Source organism: Sminthopsis crassicaudata, chromosome 1, assembly GCF_048593235.1.
Source record: "Sminthopsis crassicaudata isolate SCR6 chromosome 1, ASM4859323v1, whole genome shotgun sequence".
NCBI lineage: Eukaryota > Metazoa > Chordata > Mammalia > Dasyuromorphia > Dasyuridae > Sminthopsis > Sminthopsis crassicaudata.
Window position 1 is genome coordinate 184,361,099 of NC_133617.1, and position 18,793 is coordinate 184,379,891.

An 18,793-nucleotide genomic window follows, 5' to 3' on the forward strand; every position below is an offset into this window, starting at 1 on the left:
GGTCCAGTTTCCTCATTTGAAAAATGAAGTGATGCCCTTTGAGATTCTTTCTGTCTTCAAATCCATTATCCATTCCACATGGGGCCTCTAAGTGTAATGTGCCTGACCTAGAGTCCAATCTCAGTCACTTTTCCTGTGTTTTCCCTCATTTTCCTTATCTGTAAAATGGGAATGATAATAGTACCTGCCTCCCAGGGTTTACTAGGATCATATAAGATAATAAATGTAAAGTGCTTAGTACTATATAGATATTAGCTATCTTTATTATTAGACAGATAATATGGGAGATTCAAGGGTTTAGAGTTGGACCTTAAAATTCATATAGTGAATAAATAGGAGCCCAAAGTATTGATACTACCTGTGTAATTCAGTTTTATTCAACAGGAAATTATTGAGAGCTTACCACCATGCTAGGCCTAGGGATATGCTAAGCCCCCAGAAAAAAAAACAAACGTGAGAGCCCCATTTCCTAAAGGAACTCACATGTTATTGGGGCTTGGACATTTATACAGATCAGTACATACAAACAGAATCTCAAGGACAGATCACTAACAACTGGAGAAAGACCAAGAGAGGCTTTCTGTTGGAGGGAGCATCAATGCCTGTCAATGAAAAAACTCATCACTCTGAACCATGTATGAAAAAGAAGAGCCTTCTCACTTAGGGAATCTGTATGAGGCATTCAGGAAAGGAGAAAAAAGTCACCTAGAGGAAAAGCAAATGGACTCATTTGTCCAGAAGGTAGATCAAATATGTGAAGAAGAATGTGAAATCAATCTAAAAAGATGGGCTAAACAGTGAGGTTCATATTTGACTCCAGGAACCACAAGAAGCAGCTAACGCTTTATCATGACCAGGAGTGACACAATCAGATCTGCATTTTAGAAATTTGGCAGCTGTGTGATAGATGGATGCACAAAGCTAGAGACCTGAGGGAAGGAAAGAAAGTAGGGAGCTGATGTCCAGACAAGAGATGAAAAGGGCCTGACCTAGAATAGTATCTGTGGGAATGGATAGACGGGGACAGATTCAAAATCTGTTGTGAAGTTATTAATGATGTGATCTGGCAGTTAACCAGTTAGCATCAATGTTGACTCCAAAATCGAAGAGAAATAGGTTCATTGATTTAGAACAGGAAGGGATCTTAGAGGCCAGCTTTTTCATTTTACAGATGAGAAACCAAGACCTGCATACCTGTCCACAGTTACACAGGAGCACTAAGCAGAAAAAGCATTTGAATAAAGGTCTCTTGTCTCCAAATACATCATGCCATGGGAACATGGCACCTTGATTTATTCACATGCAAAACTGATTGCCTAGGAGGTTCCTTGATGGAAGAGGGCAAATGAGAAAAAGAGAAAGGGTTGGGTTTTTATTCATATGGTATTTTATTTTTCAAAATACATTCAAAGACAGTTTTCAACATTCATTTTGCAAAACTTTGTGTTCCAAATTTTTCTCCCTTCTCTTCCCCAAGACAGTAAGCAATCCAATATAGATTAAACATGTGCAATTTTTCTAAACATATTTCCATATTTGTCATGTTGCACAGGAAAAATCTGAACAAAAGGGGAAAATACACAAATACACAAAAAAGAAAAAAAAAAGCAAACAACAACAACAAAAAAAAGTGAAAATACTATGCTTTGATCCACATCCAGTTTCCATAGTTTTTTTTCCTCTGGGTACAGATGGTACTTTCCATCACAAGTCTATTGCAATTGCCTTGAGTCACCTCATTGTTGTAAAGAGCTAAATCCATCACAATTTATTTTCACATAATACTGTTGCTGAATACAATGTTCTCTTAGTTCTGCTCTCTTCATTTAGTATCAGTTCACTTAAGTCTCTCCAGGCTTCTCTGAAATCATGCTGCTGATCTTTTCTTACACAACAATAATATTCCAATACATTCATATGTTATAACTTAATCAACTCCAACTGATGGGCATCTGCTCAGTTTCCAGTTCATTGCAACTACAAAAAGGGCTGCCACAAACATTTTTACACATGTGGGTCCTTTTTCCTTTTTTATGATCTCTTTTAAGATACAGACCCAATACACTGCTGGATCAAAAGGTATGCACAGAGAAGTTTTAAATGGAAGATAAAATATGAAATGCTTATATTAAGCAGCAGAGCTGAAATCTGAACCTGAATTTACTGATTCTGTGGCTAAGCCTTATCATTTGGACAAGCTGTATCATTTGTGTGAACTTTTTTCAAACCTTAAGGAAGTTGTAACAGTATATTTCTTTTCATTCTTTCAATAGCCCTAAGCTTTCAACAACGACTTTACAAAGTCTTATCTCAAGGACATAAGGCAGTATGATGCAGGAGAAAAAAAGACTCAGAGGCTGAAGTTCTGGGTTCAATGCCTGCTTCAGAAACTTGCTATGGCTTTAGATGAGATGATCTCTAAGATTTCTTCCAGGTCCAAGTCTATAATCCTAGAAAATAGAATGTGATTTCCATGGTTAATAGATGACGAATTCTTCCATTCATTCCTTATATCATTGATCTGTTGATGAGTGCTTCCAACTTGGGCAAAAACAAAAAAAAAAAAGAATTGGAGCTAGCAGGAGCCTTCAAGATCACATAATTCAATTATTAATTTAAGATAAAGAAATTGATGTTCAGGGACATTAAAATGGTTTACCAAAGGCCACTTAGGTAATAAGTTGCAAAGCTAAGACTTAACCTGAGCTTCAAACCTAGGACTCAAATCCAAGCCTCTTTTCAATACAACACACTGCCAATAAGACATCTCCATATATAATCAATCAGTAAAAAGCATTTTTTTATCCATTTGCTGTTACGCTGACTTTGAAGGAATCAATCAACCTCATTTTTTCATTTATTCAACAAGCATTTAATAAAGGCCCACTATATTCTGGGGATACAAAAAGAAATCAGATCCCTGCCCTCAAAGAGTTAACAATCTGCTTCTTGACCTTGTTCATTTTGTAGCTCCTTCCCAGGGAAATGTTAAGGGAATGAATAAAAATAATCTTATAAATAAATCTCCCCTAAATTTGGTATAGGATTTTATCTAGTTCTTTGCAACCATAATCAAGAACCTAGATGACTCCGTCAGCATGTTGCTAAAGGAATTGTTAATATACTAATGGGACACACTGTGAGCAGGAACAATTGCCTTTTTGTTAGCAGACTGGAACAACTTCCTTTCCTTTGGTTGCAGTCCATCAGACAAATAGATGAGTCCATCAGTTTTACAGGAAAACTCAGAATGGCATATAATGTAGGTCATGTCATACCCTATAATACAAATATATTTATTACTGCTCAGTCTTTTAAGAATAGAAATGAATGTCATTGCAATTTATTTGTATTTTCTAGAAATTCTGTTGAATGTACTTTTTAAAACATACTTTTGTCTGAAAGCATCTAGTTTACACAACAACTGCATTCCTAGAACATGTTCAAGGGTTGCTTAAGTACTTTTGAGGATGGTAAGGACTAAAGAGAAAAGTGAAATAAAGCACCAAAATTTCTTCCTCCAAGATGTTGGGGAAAGATCCATTAAGATAGAGGTGTTTAAAGTTTAAAACTTGGATTCACAAAATGTACTTCATAGTTATAAAATGACAGAGATGGCTAAATAACAGCTTGCATGAAAAAGATGATGAGAGGGAATGAATATATTTCTTTAAATTGGAAAGGTGGAGGAATATGGGTAGAGAATATTGCATATACTGTCTTGATTAGTTTGCCAAACTGTTTTTTTTTAACTTTGTAAATTTTTCTCATAAAGTTTTGCGACATAGAAGAAGGAAATTTAGAAATTAATGAGATGCCTCCAAATAAATAAATTTATTAAAGAATTAATGATACAAGCTTAACATGATGTGTTATAGCAGCCAAAAATGTTAATGATACTATTAGGCTATATTAAGAACATAGTGCTTCTGACTTCTAATCAAATCATTTTTTGAGTATTGTGTTCTATCCTAGACCCCTCATTTTAGGAAGAACAATGATAAGCTCAAGGATATCCAGAAGCTGGCAATCAGGATGGTGAAGGGCTTCAAGACTGTGCTATGTAAAGGTTATTTGAGAAAACTAGAAATGTTTAACCTGGAGAAGGAAAGATTTAGAGGGGACATAATAAATGCCTTCAAATAGTATTCTATATAGTCCTGGCTTCAGAATCATGTAACCAACAAGCTTGAGAACCAAATATTTTCTCTCATCTTCATAGCCTCTCAAATCTCTCTGAAATAAGAATTAAACACCAGAAACTATGCAATTTCAATTATCTCCACTGTCTGGGACACAAGTACCCAAACAAGGTACTAACTTGAAGTAATAGCAGAGAAGGTCAGTATTCCCTAATATCTAACAAGTATTCCCTCAGTGTTCCTTCCCCTACTATACTGGCAGAAGTTGACCCACACACTTGCAATAGAACTCAACCACACTACCCTTCATCCTCCCACTTTCACCTTCCCTATGTCCTAGAGATCCAAACAGCAGAAAATTTCTCAGGCTACAATAGTCATGTAGTAGGATTCTAGGTCTCAACAGAATTCAGCCAATGCAAAGGAAGAAAAGGGGGGGAAAGGGCAGGAGAGAGATCCAGGCTTATATTAGAACCCAACTTTCTGTTCCAACCTCCCCCACTCCCAGTGCCAAACTCTGAACAACAGAAATTTGTCTAAATTATGATAATAGCATGGGTAAACTGGAACAGAGATTGTGTGTGTGTGTGTGTGTGTGTGTGTGTGTGTGTGTGTGTGTGTGTGTGTGTGTGTGTGTGATATAGCAATACCCTAAGCTGGAGGAGCCTAGCATCTAGCTGTGGCCAGTCCTACCTCACACACATACTGCCCTCACCCCCCCCAATTCACTTGGAGAACAAATGTAGGCTGTTTAACCTTAAATTCCCCAGTACGAGAAAGCTGAGCCATTTTGAGATCCAGCCATGACAGAGGAGAAATTGAGGAAGAAGATGAAAAGTAAGAGGGGAAAGACTGATATTACCCAAGACATCAGGAGGAAGGAAATTCAAAGACTTTAAGCACAAACAGATAAACTAGCAGGGCAGACATTAAAAGGAGAAAGAATGTGCTTTCCAGATCTAGTAAAAGATTCCTAGAAAGTTTGAATAATTATTTTATTTTATTTTATTTTTAAATTTTTTGACAATATATATGCATGAGTAATTTTTTTTTTATAACATTATCCCTTGTATTCATTTTTCCAGATTTTCCCCTCCCTCCCTCTACCCCCTCCCCTAGATGACAGGCAATCCCATACATTTTACATATGTTACAGTATAACCTAGATACAACATATGTGTGTAAATCCAATTTTCTTGTTGCACATTAAGTATTAGATTCCGAAGGGTAGATAGACAGTAGTGCTAACAATTTACTTGAATAATTATTTTAAAACAAAGGAAAATGATTCAATACCTGATTAGGCAAAGGACCCTGTGGATTTTGAAGAGTGGGTGGAACTCGGCCACTCTGCTAATGAATGTTTTAAAAGTGAAATAAGAATTGTGAAAACTAAAGGTTTCAGGAATAGAGATGAAATGATTGGCAGAATACAAAAATATGAATCTGCTATGACAAATCCCATCAAAGGAATACAAAGCTGGCAATGCATATACATGGAAGAGAAGGACAATCTGGAAGAAGAAAAGCAAAAAGCAATAGTCAGAAACAAGTTCTCTAAAGAAGCAAAACATATTGATCTTGAAGACAGGGGTGTATAGAAAGAACTTAAGCATTAGAGAACTCCCAGAAGTTTTTGAAGAACTTTCATATAGAACAGGAGTGTCAAGCAATAGAATATAGGACCAATAAACCATACTCTTTGCCTTGTAGGCATTTAAATCCCCGTATTAGCATTCTGTGTTTTATTGTATTCCTATTTATTTTGTTAAATATTTCTCATTTTATTATTTTTATATTTTAATCTTGTTCCAGCTTCAAGGAGGAGTGTTATGGACCTTGTGGCCTATAGGCTGCATTTATCTCTGATAAAGAAAATGTTGGAGTCATGGGATCGTAGATTTAAACCCAGAAGGGATCCATTTGCAGATAAGGGAACTGAGCCTTTGAGAAGTTAATTGATTTGCCCAAAGTCATATAACTAGTAAATGTCTGAAGCAGGAAAGAGCAGTAGGTGGAAATTGCCATAGGTTTGCTGGAAACAAAAACAAAACCCCAAAACAATCAAGCAAACAAACAAAAACTTCTTAACAATTAGAAGTATCAAAAAGAGTAGAAGTACAGAAGAAAGAAAAAGCCACTGAACACTTGAAGCTACACCAAAGGCATGAGGTTATTCCAACAGAGAGGGTGGAACTGGCTCCTCTGAGAAAGATTAGACAAGAGACATGGTGATCAAAAGTTCGAGAGACACAATTTCTGGGTAATTAGTCATTTTATTAATAATATTATTATTATTGAATGCCAAAGACAATCATAGCAGCAAGCTCAGAGCTTATATGCCCTTAGAAAGGGTTGTCCCTGCAGAGGGCAATCCACTTGGATGGGTAATAATTAATGAGAGTGGGACTTTACAGAGAAGTAAGCTCACTCCAATGAGGGGCTGAGAATGATGTTACTCTCAGACAGAGAAACCATCCCGTACTCAGTTCACCCTGAGCCTCGGGCAATCTATTCAAAAAGAGAATTTATTCCCACTCATTTGAGTAGAAGATTGGGTAGGGTCTGACCAAGACTGAGGAGAGTTAATTTAATCTCATTATCTGTAATGTCCTTCTAGAAACTAAACTATGAAATGAGGATTTTTGAAAAAGGGGAGAACTCTGGATCTCTCCAAATCATCCGCTATTAATAATCATTTCTCTCAGAGTATTGGGATTACTTTAAGTTTTATGAACACTGAGGTATTGTGTGTTGTGAATAGGTCTGGCAGTTGACATCTCCTTCTGTAAGTGACTCAGAACATGGTATTCTGCTTGACTGTCTAGCCCATTCCCTTCTGCCTGGAACAATGCACCTAACCTAGGAGAGGAGAAGGGTGCATGGTGTGTAGACTGGGGCATTGGGGAAGCCTGCACCGTCCCATTCTGTCTTCAAGACACAAAGATGCATTGTATTTCTAGCTCTTCTCTGACTTAAACTTAAAGATGCTTTGTGGCCATAAGAACCTTTGTTCTGTGTGAGGAAGTTATAAGAAAGGTTCTTTGCTATCAACTTGCTTTATTCCTAAGAAAGCATGTTGAAACATCAGTTTTCCATATGTAGTTCAGTCAAACATATGCCACTTTTATTGATTTCACTCAGGATTGAAAATCTTAATGCATGTTATGTCATGGAGAGAGAATTAGTTACAAACGAAGCTTGAAGAAGGTTTTGTCATGATGAAAGGGATAGTTTTTTTCATGGATTGCCTGGAGGGAAAAATCTTTATGGTAAAACCTAATTTACAGAACTTCTGTATAAATGAACTTATATTTCACTTGGACTCATAATTACTTTTAAAAAGATTTTTCCTGGTGATAATAGTTACTTACCAATAGCACATATGTGATGAATCTGCAGCAGCCTCCCTAACTTTTTGTTGTTGTAATATCAGAATTGTAAAGGAGATTATATAACTGAATTAACTGGAATGAATCTTTTAAGTTTACTATTTTCTGTGTTCTGAGTTCCTTTGAACATTTAATGCTCAAAGAAGGCTACATGGATATAGCAAAGCTGTGATACTCTGATGTTCGCATGTGAGCATCAAAAGCAAATACATATGGAAAAAAATCTAAGTGCCTGAAGGGTCTTAGAGTCTGACTTCCAGCAAAGTAGAGCCAAAGAATGAAACCTTGAAAACAGAATGGACAGCAGCTGTATGCACTGAGATCAGCTGAGGAAATGGTGTGGTGCCTACATGTGGACAATCAATCTTAGAGTCAGCAGGAGATTTTGCACAGCCAGGAATAAAGACAAACAGAGAGCAATGAACAGGAAGACCCAGAAGTCACTGAGGGAAAAGGGGATAGGACAAGCTTAAATCTCCAATAAAGCAAGATCCCTCTGCTTTACACACACACACACACACACACACACACACACACACACACACACATTTCCCTCTCCTCTCCCCCCTTCCATTTCTCTCCCCTACCTTAAGGAGGCTGAAGGCTCACCTTATACATCTTTCAATCACTGATCTTATCAAACCATATTTCTTTAGGCAGGCAAAACTGGAAAAATTGTAAGAAAGGAAGTTTCCTCGTTGGAAGTGCCCTACAACCCGGGATTCAAATACCTCTCAGAACAAAACAAGACACCATCTCTTAACCACAGGAATTAAATACACCGATAACAAGGATCCTCTAGATTGTATTCGAGCCAGTACTGTATTGTGTTCAAGCCAACGCTTTCTAGGAAAAAATGTCTCGTTGAACTGCATTCTAATGAGGACAGCAAGAACAGTGAAAGAACAGAAACCATATTTAAGGACCATCGAAGAAACTATGTTTATCTTACACTGGAGGAAACGGGGAGGGGATGACAAAATAGCTGTCTTCAACTTCTGGAGGGAAGGGCCTTTTGGGCAAAACCCTAAGTGGAAGCAATACACTTGTTCAGCTTTTCCCCACAGGGCAACGGAGAAATAGTAGAGGGGAAGATTTGGGCTCAGTTCAGGGGGAAAAAAACCTAACATTTGGAGTTGTTCATAAGTAGAAGTGGAATGATCCATCTCAGGAAGTAGTAAGTTACCCATTACGTGGGAAAATTGACAGAAATTAGTGAGATGCTATAAATGAGATCCCTATTGATCTGATTAGGATCAGACGTCCTCCATATTTATAAATATTTATAAAGCACTTAATACAGTGTCTGGCACATAGCAGTGCTGTGTAAATGCTTATGCTGTATCTCTTCCCTTCCCTCCTGCCCCCCCTCACACACACCCCCCCCCCCCCCCGCTGCCCCAGGCTGTGATTCTCTTTAATGTCTGTAGCTTCTATTCAAAAAACTTTCGATTATTTATGACTTTTTCTCCTACTTTCATGTTTAGTCCTAAACTTTTGCTCAGCAAGAGAGTTTCTCTACTCTGTAAGAATATCCTAGATTGGTGGACTAAAATTGTTTTGAAGCCATCCATAATTACATTTCATTGTTATGGCCGTTACATGAATCTGCTTTTTTTTCTACCACTATCCAACACCTATTTTATTAACTGGAAGTTATCCATTCTTCCAATCTTCATACACATATGTTCATTATAAAGCAGTCCAGTTTGGCTGAGCTTCCCTTCATGCAGGCTTATTCCAGGATTTGTGATTGGTGATCTTATTATTTTTTTTTTTTAATTTTCATAGGAATAGTAGGTAGCCTTGATAAAAATTATCTTACCAAAGACTCAGAAATACCCAAGCGATCTTATGTTCCAATGTTTCTACTTTTACTTCGTTTTTTTGATGAGCAATTTAGTTACTGAAGCATAGACCTCCTGTCTGGATAATCTAATCAGGGCCGTGACAGTGAAATGAGACAAAGGCTAGGTTATTTGGATTTTTCATTTCTCATCAACTCAAATAGCATAAGGCTTAAGAACTGCCTGAAGGTAGTGTCTCGGTAAAGAGCTAGTTGGTGAAATCCGAGAAGTTTCTCTGTTGAAAAATATGGAGGGATGAACTCTGAAGTTATGCACTAATTCTCTCTTCAAAGAGCAAATATTCAGACTTAAGGAAAAGAGCATGAATATATTTGTTTTGTTTTGTTTTTTTCATCTCATGGAATTCTTTATAAGAGGAACTCATCACTGTTGGCTTATTAAAAATATATTCCTTGAAACAACCTGAGGAGATAGTCCTGCCATTGCTCACTCAAGTCTCCTTCCCAGGTAGTGTTTCCATTTATGCCAGCTAATTTGTTATTTAGCAGAGTCATTACACATTAGCAAGTCAGCCACAATAACAAGCAAATCCAGAAATGAAACTTCCTAATTAGATTCTAAGAGTTCACACAACTGTAGAATTCAAGAAAGTGTTTTCCAGCCCAATCTCTGCATTTATGTGTCTTAAGAGCTAGTGACATTAATGGCTATAGAATTTCCCCAATGAACTCATAGAACCATAGCTCTAGAGCTGGAAGATATTTTAGAGACTTTTTTGAATCTAACCCTATCACCATCACCATTTTCCAGATGGGGAATCAGGTCCAGACACATTATCTAACTTACTAAAGTCTTTATGGGATAGATAGCAAGTGATGATCAGATTTTGAACCTTAAGTCTCTGCTTTCAAATCTAGTGTCTTTTCCTGTGCTTAGAGATACATCACCATCTGTAATGATAGAACATACCCAATCAGTTACAGATCTTGTTCATTCTCCCTTCTCAATATCTCATCTCCATCATCTCTCCACTCACTTAGCCATCTCCCTATTTATGGCTTGATGGCTTCTTATTTGTCCTAGCACAGTAGCTTTCTAATTGGCTTCCCTGTCTTACTCTCCTTTCTTCAAACTTCCATACAGCTACCAAATATTCCAAAAGCAAATTGTGACCATATTAACTGTCCTCAATAAATTGGAATGGCTCCCTGTTACTACAAAATCTTCTAGCATTTTAAGCCCCAAGGTATATACCAAGGCTTCTTAAACTTTTTCCACTCGTGACCCTTTTTCATCTCAGAACTTTTTAGGCAACTCAGGTATAGTTATATAAAATAGGTATACCCATCCATCATTTACTGTTAATAAATCATAATTTTGTGATCCTACATGCAGTTATGAGACACCGTATGGGGTTGGGACCCACAGTTTAAAAAACTTTGGTATGCCCCATGCCTCCAAAATTCTTTTCTAATCCTATTAAACAATAATCCCATTCTTCAACCCTAAGGTCCAGCCAAATTGTTCTTGCTTTTGTTCTTCCCATACAATCCTATGTTTCCTGTCTCCTTCCATGCCTGGAATGTATTCCCACTTCTACACCTTTTGGATCCATTTTATCTCCTCTTACTCATGAGCCAATCTAGTTGATAAGAATTTATGTTATGTGGGCAAAAATGTTTGTGGCAGCTCTCTTTGTAGTGGCCAGAAACTGGAAACTGAGTGGATGCCCATCAACTGGAGAATGGCTGAATAAGTTATGGTATATGAACGTTACGGAATATTATCGTTTTATGAGAAACGACCAGCAGGATGATTTCAGAAAGGCCTACGTGAACTGATGCTGAGTGAAATGAGCAGAACCAGGAGATCATCATACATGGCAAGAACAATATTATATGATGATCAATTCTTAGGATCACGACTCTTCTCAACAATGAGATGACTCAGGCCTGTTCAATAGACTTGTGATGGAGAGAGCCATCTGCAGGCAGAGAGGATTCTGGGGACTGAATGTGGATCACAACATAGTATTTTCACCTTTTTTGTTGTTGTCATTGTTTGCTTGCTTGTTTTTTCTCTCATATTTTTTCTTTTTGATCTAATTTTTCTCTTACAGCATGATAAATTTGGAAATATGTTTAAAAGATTTGCACATGTTTAATCTATATTAGATTACTTGCTGTCTAGGGAGAAAAATATGAATCAAAGGTTTTGCTTGATTTTGCAAGGATTTTGAATAATAAAAAGCTATCATTAAAAAATAATTCATTATGTTACGTTACATTACATTACACTATGTTATGTTACATTATGTTATATTAATATTATGTTATATATCCTCAAATGAGCCCTCATTTTTTTTTTTAAACTATGATGAATACTGCCCCACAGTAGCTATTCCAAACATTAAAAAAAATTCTCTTGTGGCAAAGATAAGTAGAGAAAAATATCAGTTCAGCGAAAATAACCAACATATGAACCAACAATCCTGATATGTTAGACAACCTACTCATAGCCTCTCAACTCTAAAAGGAAGGAAAGTTGGTATGCTTTCTCAATTTTTATCTGAGGCCAAAACGTATTATCACCCATCGTTTTAGTTAGGTGCTTTTTTGAATTCTATTTACCTTTTTTTTTTTTTTTTTTTTTTTTTTTTAACATTTACATACTTGTGTACATTTTCTTGACTCAGCTCACTTTGCATCAATTCATCCAACTCTTCTCATGTAGTTCTACAACTACTTCTGTCCAGTTTTATTTCGTTTCCATTGGTTTCAGGAGCTCCTCTCCTTCCTTCCTCTGGACTACTTCTGGTTCCAGACTTCCAGTTTTTCCTCTCTGTGGGAACATAACTGTTTATTGTTTCTCACACCCCCAATATCAGTTGTCAGTGATTACTGTCCCACTTGCCATATACTAATTAACACCAATTAGCTTTTACAAAGGGATATTTATTGAAAAGATACAGCAAGGACCAAAGTACAAAAACATTCCCTCAAACCAGCACACACTTTCTCTTTTACCACCTTGGTCCCTAGGGAGGAGGACTCCAATTTAAACCAACTGCTACTAATATTTTCACCAAAAAATTCACTTCTAGGTGCAACCCTGCTGGAAATGAGTTGATTTTTTACTTCTCCATTGCTAGGTAGATTCACTATTGGAGTAGTCATTCTTCAGGACTGGCTCCTTTCTGCTCTTAGTTGCTGGACTCTACTGAGTTCTACTGACCTTTCAAGATCTCACGGAGTTCTGGACCCAAAGAAAGAAGAAACAAACAAGAGGTAGCTCTAACTCAGGCTTGCCCACCAGTTTTTCTGCCCCCTAAGTCTGGAAGGCTTCCTTTAAATCCCAACTATAATCCCACTTTCTACAGCAAACCTTCTTTATCTCTTCTGAATTGTAAGACTTTTGCTCTTTTTTCTTATTTCCCATTTATCCTGCACATGTTTGCTTTGTAAATATTTCCATGTGGCCTTTTCCATTAGAAGCTAAACTCCTGAGGGCAGGAATTGTCTGGGCCTCTTTCTTTGTATTTCTAGCACTTAGCAGTGCCTGGTACTTAGTAGGTGCTTAATAAATATGTATTGGATTGAATTGAAGACTTAGGACCAGACCCTATAGGTCAGGGGAAAGACCCTCTTCTCTTTTCTCTTCTTCTCTCTTTCCGTTCCTGGAGGTCAGTGTCATCCTTATATCTTGTGGGCAGCAAGAAGAAAAGACTGAATTTTTAGACTATATATGCACCCCCACTTCTGACTCAGAAGCCAAATTCTACAACGTATTTCTTCAACATTCAGTAAGAAAAAAGTACATGGTCACAGAAAGCCAGTTCATGCTCTGGTCCATTCACTGTCACCTTGTTCCTCCAGATAGTAGACTAATTCTCATGTCAGTTGCCAGAAGGCATTCTATTGATTGGGCCTCCATGGATCAGTTACATGTAAAAATACAATTTTGACAAAAATAATTGTGATATTAGGCTTCCAATGACCCCAACTTCTGTTGTTTTATATAGTTCTATTCTCTTGATAATATTAATTCACATCCCATTTATTAAGCATCTACTTTGTAGTAGACACAGGATTTAACAAAGGAGAAAAAAACAATACATTCTCTACCTCTCGGGAGCTTTCCGTCTAGTAGTGTGTGATCTAATGACCATAAAACAAAATAAAATGAATCAAATTCTTACAAAGAGAGAAGAGAAGCATGAATATTTATCAATGGACTTGAAACAAGAGAGAATTCCTAAACAAAGGGAATACCTACGCTAAGCCTTGAATGAAGGAATTTCAGTAGTGATGTTCCTAATTCAAAGTTTCATAAGTTTCACATAAACTATTGTAACAGCCTTCTAAATGGTTTCTCAGCCTCCAGTCTCTTCTCTGCAATTCTTCCTTCACAGTTACCAAAACAATTTCGCCAATGCATAATTTGATCATTTCATTCCCCTGCAATTAAAGCCTTTCACAATCTAGGCCCAAGGTACTTTTCCAGTCTTATTTCTTACTACTCCTTTTTCTGCACATACTTTTTGGTCCATTAACTATTTCCTGTACTTAACATTCCAACTCTTGTCTCTGCATTCTTATAAGTCATTGATTAGGCTTGAAATGAAGTCCAAGTCTCATTTCTTGGCTCCACACACTTTCTCTGACTTTTTCCTTTTCATAAGAAACTTTCCCTTACCTTCTTAATCTTAGTGTCTTCACTCTGAAACTATCTTCAATTTATCATATAAATAGTAGATAGATAGGTATAGATAAATATAGATATATAAATATAAATATATCTATATCTACATATATACAGATAAACACAGAGATATACATAGTTCTTTGTACGTAGTTATTTCCATATTTTCTCCTTCATTAGGCTGTGAGTTCCTTGAGAGCAGGGACTTTCTTTTTTGCTTTTCTTTATATTTTCAGAACTTTAGCAATGCCAAGTGATTGTTTTCCTGCATTTTGTTCTGGCAAGACCATATCAGGGTTATTGTGTTTGATTCCAGGGATTGCATCTCATTAGGAAGGACATTCATAAACTAAAGTAGGTCCCTGTAGAACATCTGGAATGATAAAGGCTCTCAAGTTCATGTCAAAAGTCAGTTGAATAAATAGGAAAGGGATTTTTCATTTGGAGAAGAGAAGACTCATAGAGGTATTCAAGTATTTGAATATCTGTCATGGGAGGAAAGAACTAGACTTGTCATGTTTTCCTTAGAAAATCAAATGAGGATCCACTGGTAGAAGTTGGCGGAAAAAAACTTATTTAGGCTTGATGTTAGTAAAGATCTATTCCAAAATGAAATGAATCAACTTGAGATGTGATGTGCTGACTCTAGGTGAAAGCTTTAAATTAAGCCACTTGACCACTCATCAAATATGCTTTAATGGGGATTCTTTTCCAGAATTTGATGGCCTCTAATGTATATTCCAAATCTGAAATTCTTTAGTTATTTATTCTAATGCAATTCCCTTCTTTTGTGATTGAAGTCAATGAGGCCCAGTGAGGTTGAGATATCCCCATCATCCTAAAGTTTATTCAGGATAGACTAGGAATAGGGATACCTGATTTAATCCCTAGTTTAGAAAAATCTGATCCCTGCATCAAAATTTATCCACCTCTTCCTCATACTTCCAGATTTAGAGTTTATGTGGAAGTTTGATGGTTTGATGAGTCTAAGCCTAGAGCCATATTATGATTCTCATCACAGGATTACCCCATTTTACTCCAAATTTGGGATTGAATTTGAAGTCCAGACCTGGGCTGGAGTGGTAACCAGAGTCATAGCCAAATAAAAATTTGTAAGAAAGTTTAGATTCATAGCATCTTAGGAAAAAAAAAAAAAACCAAATACAAAAACCTGTCCATCTCCTTCAGTTTATGTTTTATACAGGAGAAAACTGAAATTCTATGAACAACTGGAAACTGCACTTACTTCTAGAAAGAAGTAAGAGTGACCCACATCCACCCCGCAGGTGTTTGGACATAGTGTGTTCTTATCTTGTCTTTAGCATCCTTCATCTTATAAGCACAACCATTAAGTGAGCAGTCAGAGCATACTTTGCTTGTTTGTTTATTAGGAAACAATCAAGATTAAGTGATCCATTAACTTATGGCTAATGACCTCATGGCTAACAACTGTCTGAAGTCATATTAGAACTCAGAACTTCCTGACCCAAGGGGCAGTGCTCTATTCACTACATTTAGTTGCCCCTATTTAGGGTATACTTAAGGGGAAGGGGCAACTAATTTTATCCAGTTCATTTCATCTGTACCTATAGGACTCTCAATTCTTCTGATGCAGTCCTTAGCAGAACCAACATGTTCCTCCCACCTCTCACCCATCATTTTCCCTAACAACCACAAATGGTTGGTAGGGAATTCCTGCCCAGGAGACTCCTCTAATACAGAGCCTTTACAACCTGAGCATTTATCCTGGTGGTTAAATAGATTTTATTCTACCTGTGTTTCATTGGTTGTTAAATCCTAAATAAATTAAGGAATAAACATAGGGATTGATTATGCGATGTTATTGATATGGGGACTCCCAAGTGAGGAAACTCCCACTACAACGAAGATTTACATCTTTCTACCCCTTCGGGGTGGCCAATGTATAATCTTAGAGATGCTTAGAGCAGAGAACTCAAGTGATTTATCCAGTCAATGTATGTCAGTGGTGAGATTAAAATTGAAATTTCCTTGGTTCTAAAACTAGTTCCCTTTTTACTGCAGCAATGTCTCTGAGAAACTAGATAATCTATGAGAACTCTTCCATCTCTGTGGCCATAGCATTTACATTGCATAAAAAAACATTTGTGCCTTTTATTTTCCATTGCTATGAGCTTTTTTGTCTCTCATTTCCTGAAGTCCAATTTGGAAGAGGGAAAACATTCACATTTGTTCTTTCCTTATTGAGAAACACAGCAACTACAAAAACATTTGGTACAACACGAAAAATCTAATAATTATTAAAGCCACCCACACCCCCCTACAGTGTGGTTCTGCACAGTAAAGAAACTAACAAAACTCCCATAGTTTGTGAAACCCCTCAGTGATTTTTCAAAAGTTCCATTGCTCATTTTAATCATTTACTCCAAAGTGGGCCAGTGAGACTTCTCACAGTGGAAGTGACACACACAAGCTATTTCGTTTTTACAGAATCATCTTTATGTGATGAATTTTTTAAAAAGAAAAGGAAAATCGCATTTCCTTTTTGTTTAATTCGAAAATTAGTAGAGGGATTTTGTTCATTTTTTAAAAAGTACTCTTGGAAAGAGATGGAGTGTGCAGAATTTCATCCCAGAGGACATTTTCTTCAGTGTTATGAGCTCTGAAAACAGGAGGTTATAGCAAGAACAACCCATCCCAAATTATTCCCCAGAGAAATCATAGGACACAAGTGTAGTCAGTTCAGCAAGATGTTTGAATACAAACCGACTCTGAATCCTTTGGTCTAGTTGTTTAAATATAAAAGCAATAAAAAATTAAACAAAAGTGGGGTGTTGATAAAAACACGCTGTTATTTTTCCTGGGACAAACTGGCTCTGCAAAAAAATGTCTAAAAACAACTCCTCTTCCTCTCTCCCTCCTTCCCCACATCAGGCTCTCTCCTTTCTTCTCCCGCCCCCCTAATTATATAAAAAAAAAAGAATAAAGCCAGTCAAACAAGAGGAGAGAAGATTCTTTGCTTTGGGCAGTTATGATAATATAACTGGCAGCAGCAGCTTCTAAACTGGGAGTTCTACCCTGAAAATCATCAGGCAGTACAAGGATAATTTCAGTTTGAATTTCTTTGTAATCCCCTAAAACAAATCAAACACAACAGGGCCTGTCTTTCCCAACTTATCCTATTCCTTCCAAAAAATAAAATAAATTGATAAAGAAACTCTTGGTAGAAAATGTCACCAATTACCCATGACATCTGAGAGCTATTTAGTAATTTCTTATTTTTATTTAGCCCTTCTCTTTCTTTTCTTTTACGGGAAGACAAATATCAGAGTTTCTTCTATGACCAGATAATCATCCAGCATCTACGAATGTCTTCTAATCGGACATAGTCACTCTAAATTTTTTTCTCTCAAATGGATGGGAAGTAATTTCTGAGACAGCACAACTCCGATAGATATATTTCCAGTCCGTTCTGAGCATCACTCTGGCTCACTATCTTCATTATTTTAATTACTCTTTTTTGACTGCCAGTTTTAAAATAAGAAATTGGCAGGTTTAATCTGATCATGCTGTGGTCCGGATCATTTCTTGCCTAATGATGACAATGTTCAGCTATTCACATTCTGGGGGAAGAAGTCAACTCATGTCTGTGAAACTCTTTATCTTAAGGGGGAAGGGGAATGAGAGCAAGAAAAAAAGAGAGAGAGAAGAGATAGAAGCAAGAGAGAGTTCACTCACCTGGCACACTGCTGTCTGCACAGTTCTGAACAGCTGACAGCTTCTATTAATTTAGTTTCACTCCCCAGTTCAGTCGCCCATATGGAAAGCTGGAATGATTTTTGAAAAACAGCAAGTAACATCTGATGTGGCAGTAACTGGCAACTCTGACATTGACTCTGGCTGTGGCCATTACCCATGATGCCTCTCTTCGTCTTGAGAAGCAATTACAATTTCACAGGCTGGAATTAAAATTCCCTGTGGTATGCATCCAAGCAACGGGCACTGTCAAAGTGATTTCCAGCTGCTAATCTCTGACTGTGGTCTGAGGGAAAATAGAATTCCTCCTTATGGATACCGAGGTCTGAGGAGTTAGAAACACACATTCCCTTTCGTACTACAATTCCTGTTAAATCACTCATTTTTGGAAGGTGCAAGTGTTTCTGGAATGAGAGAAGTGAAAGGAAAATAGGGTTATGGTGGAATGGACAAAGTAGAGATGCATTAGCAGGGGCTGTGCTGGAGCTCAGGGCAGAAAGAGACAGAGAAAGGGTGGCCAGTCTTTTGAGGTGCTTTGAGGTTCTTTAAGGATCCAGGAATTCCTTGGACTTCTCAATGCTTTATTTATGGATTTAGCCCCAGCCTACAATGGGCTTGGCAGGCTTCTAAAAGAAAACCCCGTGGGGATGTGACTCCTGATTGGCCGGGAAACTTTTGGAGGAGAGAAACAGAGGAAAGAGACTGGGCACATTTTCCTTCCTGAAATCATAAAACAGGCAGATCCTTTTCCTTGCATTCTGTGAGTGAGGCTCATAAGGCTTTGTGCAGAGTCAGGGTAAGCAATGGCATTCCCAGCTATCCAGTCAAGGGCCAAGCCCTGCTCCCAAAGTGTAAAGACAGTGTTCCCCAGTCTCTTCCTCATTACCCCATTTCTTGTATTTCTATTACTTTCCATTAAATTTTCATTTCATTTCCTGAACTTCCATTAATGTCTTTCATATGAAAACATTAAGAAGCTTCAAGCAGAGTCACAAGCCAATTCCTGGGAGTTTCT

At 37.3% G+C, this 18,793-nt stretch overlaps 1 long non-coding RNA gene across 1 annotated transcript; it reads right to left on the minus strand.

Moving 5' to 3' along the window:
- Positions 1-1,369: 1,369 nt before the first annotated feature.
- Positions 1,370-18,310, minus strand: LOC141545504 (uncharacterized). Its single transcript, XR_012483038.1, has 4 exons — positions 17,761-18,310; positions 12,015-12,183; positions 3,183-3,279; positions 1,370-2,450 (listed from the first exon to the last, which is right to left on the minus strand). It is a non-coding gene; the product is annotated as an uncharacterized LOC141545504 (long non-coding RNA).
- Positions 18,311-18,793: the final 483 nt, after the last annotated feature.